A 4337-nucleotide genomic window follows, 5' to 3' on the forward strand; every position below is an offset into this window, starting at 1 on the left:
AATTGGAATAGAATGCTCGTATGCTCAGTCATTTAAGTGCTTGTGTGGACAGAAACGTCAATGATCTTAAGTTGTTGAGTAAACATGCCTCTATGGTTACTACTCAAGTAAAACAAGTACTTAAGGCTCAAAATGACTTGCTCAATGAGTTGAATGACAATTCTGTCAGAGTCGTCACTAGAGGCGGTAGAATGACCCAGGAACCTTTGTATCCTGAGGGTCATCCTAAGAGAATTGGACAAGATTCTCAAGGAGTTAGCACCGAGGCACCTAGTCATCCTAGAAAGAAAAATAAATATGATAGGAACTTGCATGCTAGCAACCATGTTGCTGTTACACGTGAGAATCCAAACGATATCTTCGTTTCTAATGCCGAAACACAATCTGGTGATGAACATGAGCCTAATGATAATATCGATAGTGATGTTCATGTTGATGCTCAACCTAGCAATGATAAGGATGTGGAGATTGAACCAGTTGATCTTGATAACCCACAACCTAAGAATAGGAGATGCGATAAGAACGACTTCACTGCTAGGAAACATGGTAAAGAAAGGGAAGCATGGGTTCAGAAACCCATGCCCTTTCCCCCAAACCATCCAAGAAAAAGGATTATGAGGATTTTGAGCGATTTGTTGAAATGATTAGACCTATCTTTCTGCAAATGCATTTGACAGATATGCTCAAAATGTCTCCGTATGCTAAGTACATGACGGATATTGTGACTAATAAGAGGAGGATACCTGAGGTTTAGATTTCCACCATGCTCGCTAAGTACACCTTCAATGGTGGAACTCCTAAGAAACTAGGTGATCTCGGAGTGCCCACTATACCTTGCTCCATTAAAGGCAACTATGTTAGAACTGCTTCATGCGACCTTGGAGCCGTGTTAGTGTTATGCCTCTCTCTCTTTATCGTAGGCTTGAACTGGATAAGTTGACACCCACCAAAATCTCTCTGCAAATGACCGACAAATCAACTGCTTTCCTTATCGGCATTTGTGAGGATGTGCCTATTGTGGTTGCTAACATCACTATCTTAACAGACTTTGTTATTCTGGATATTCCTGAGGATGATGCCATGGCGGTCATCCTTGGAAGACCCTTTTTAAACACTACAGGGGTTGTTATTGATTGCAACAAAGACAATGTCACTTTCCATGTCAATGGTAATGAGCATACGGTGCACTTTCCGAAGAAACAATATCGAGTACATTGCATCAATGCTATTGAAAAAACTTCATCAATTATTATTGGGAGCTTTGAATGCCCTATACCTACTGTTAAGATGAAGTATGATTTGCTTGTTGGGGATATGCACATCCCCATTGAGGTAACCTAGTGACTATTCAAAAATTCTCCGTTGTTACGCGATTTGAAAAAAGTTTGTCAAGGAGACTTGATCAACCTCATTGACGGATTTCTTTTGATGACCATGAGATGGATGAATCTGAGAGTCACAGCCCTGTGTTCCAAACCTTTACCTTCGGTTGCTTAGAAGAAAAATGATAGATTTAGCTTTAGTTTCTCCTGTTTTCTGCTTTTTGCGTCCCGTAGAAAAGTGTCCCGAAAATAAAAGTTCTTCGAATGTCGTGAAAATCAAGTACGATTTTTTCTGGAATTTTTGAAATTTTTTGAGAGGAGAGCTAGTCAGGGGGATGCACCAGTGGGCCACAAGTCCTGGAGGCACGGGCACCCCCCCTGGCCGCACCTACCAGGCTTGTGGGGCCCACGTGTCCCCCCTCCAGTTATTCCATCTCCCATCTCATTCTCCTACCTCAAGAAAAATTCATTCTACATCTCAAACCCGTGTTCTTGCTCTTCTTGCTGCGATTTTCGATCTCCTTGTGCAAAGCCCCATTCACCAAACTGTTTTTGGGAAATTGCTCCTTGGTATGTGACTCCTCCATTGGTCCAATTAGTTTTTGCTCTAGTGCCTTATTCGTTGCGTATTTTTGCTCCCTTGGTGACCCTGTTCTTGAGAATTGTCACCTCTGCGCACCTGACCTTAGTATTCTTAAGAGCGCAGTAACGGATGATAGATGTTTCAAAATGGGAGCTATAATCACGAGGAGGCTAAATAATAATGCTAATGAAGGGGATTTCTTTGGTGGGATCTATGCCACTCGCATAGAAAATTTTCTTGGAGTACCCATCCGTGAAGGAGATCCCCCACTCCATACAGCTTTCCTTGATCGCGCCGCTATGACACGCTATTAGTTCCTTGAGAGGGATAATGAATCCCTCCTATACCGGTTAATATTTAACCGACATCGTGTTTTCCATATTACACTTCCTGCTCCTGCCTTCTTTGAATTTCACGTAAAACGAAGATATTACATAACCAGAGGAGAGGCAGAGGAGTATGAGAGGGAGGCAAAGGCTGCTCGCCTCCGTGAGGCAGCTATTCAGGCAGTGGCTGTCGCGCTCCCGTACAACCCCATTATGGTTTTGGATATCGCCCGGACCAGCCATGGGAGTAGACCAACTTAGGCCAAAAGCCTAAGCATGGGGGAGTACGTGTTTCCCACCGACTTTATATTCTTGTTCACACTTTCACTTTGTTAGTCGGTGTTCACACTTTGCCACTTAATCATCCATGCTAGTTTATTTTTCTCGCTTTCTTCTCGCGTGTTTTTCTAGTTTGAGAAAACCCAAAAAGATTTCCTTTTCTTCTTTTGCTTGTTGGGAGCTTTCCCGTGTAAATAGTTTTCCTTTTCTTTGGGTCAAGGTAGAAGACCATGGTTACAATGTTTAGTGGCTCTCGCATGCATATCTGTTTATCTGTCAAAGAGCCATATTACTTTGTCTTCTCCTTTGTGTTTGCTTACAGATTCCATCTTAGTCCAACGCACGAGCACTCTTATTATTGTTCACATCATTCGGTCGAGCAAGTGAAAGGCAATAATGACGATATATGATGAAGTGACTGAGCCTGGAAAAGCTGGTATGAACTCGATCTATTTTGTTTTTGTAAATATGACTAGCTCATCGTTCCGGATTCAGCTTTGTTGTGAGATAAACATGTTTGCAATGACAACTTAGAGATCATAGTTTCTGATGCCATGCTTAATTAGCTAGGAGCTTATAATGGTTTGTCTTGGATGCCAACATGAATTTCGAGATGATTATGATGTAGTATGATAGGATGGTATCCTCCTTTGAATGATTCAAGTGGCTTGACTTGGCGCATGTTTACGAATGTAGTTGAAACAAAATCAACATAGCCTCTATGATATTCATGTTCATGGTGATTTATGTCCTACTCATGCTTGCACTCAATGTTGGTTAATCTCAATGCATATTGATAACTATTGTCGCTCTCTAGTTGGTCGCTTCCTGGTCTTTTACTAGCCTTCACTTGTACTAAGCTGGAATACTGCTTGTGCATCCACTTCCATAAACCCAAAGTTGTTCCATATGAGTCCACTATACCTACCTATATGCGGTATCTACCTGCCGTTCCAAGTAAATTTGCATGTGCCACTCTCTAAACCTTCAAGTAATAATTTGTTTTGCATGCCCAAACCGCTCATGTGGTGACAAGGGGCGATCGGTATCTTCCATGCTAGGCATGTTATCCTCGATATTTGTTTATTCACTATCACTCACGAGAAAGGGGTCGGCAATTGGAATGCCCGGTTCCATGCTCAAATAGAAAAGATAATTACAAACAAAACTCCCCCTGGATTGTTGTTGGTATGGACGGCACCCGAGTATTCGGCTAGTCATGGAGTGTGATTGATCGGTGGTGGGGAGTCAAAACTTTACTTTTTTGTTTGGGAACCACCTATAGTATGTGTAGCATGGAAAATGGTGAAAACTCTTGGTCATTGCATTGACAATGAAAGCATGCCACCCAAAATTATTTATCTCTGTCTTCAAAGCTTGAGCTCTGGCACCTCTGCAAATCAATGCTTCCCTCTGCGAAGGGCCTGCCTGTTTATGTTTCTGTTGAGTCATCCTCTTCTTATAAAAGCACCAATTAGAGAGCACCCCTGTCATTTCTATGCTTTGCTTTTAATTGTTATTGAGTATGATTGTGACTGGATCTTCTTTGCCATGAATTACAATGTTCAGTCAGCCCTTGGTCTTTGAAGGTGTTGTGCATTTATGTTTTGCGGTCTCAGAAAGAGCTAGCGAGATACCATCTGTTCATATTGCTTCATATTTGTTTTGATTGAAGTGTTGATGTTTGAAACTTATTATTATTGCTCGCTAGTTGATTTTCCCATTGATTTGAGTTCTTCTTGAGACCTAAATGTCATTTCTTATGTGGTTAGCTTATGATCTTGCTGAAAATATGAATATGAGTTAGACATAATTACAACAACAAGA

This window comes from Hordeum vulgare, chromosome 3H (assembly GCF_904849725.1).
Source record: "Hordeum vulgare subsp. vulgare chromosome 3H, MorexV3_pseudomolecules_assembly, whole genome shotgun sequence".
NCBI lineage: Eukaryota > Viridiplantae > Streptophyta > Magnoliopsida > Poales > Poaceae > Hordeum > Hordeum vulgare.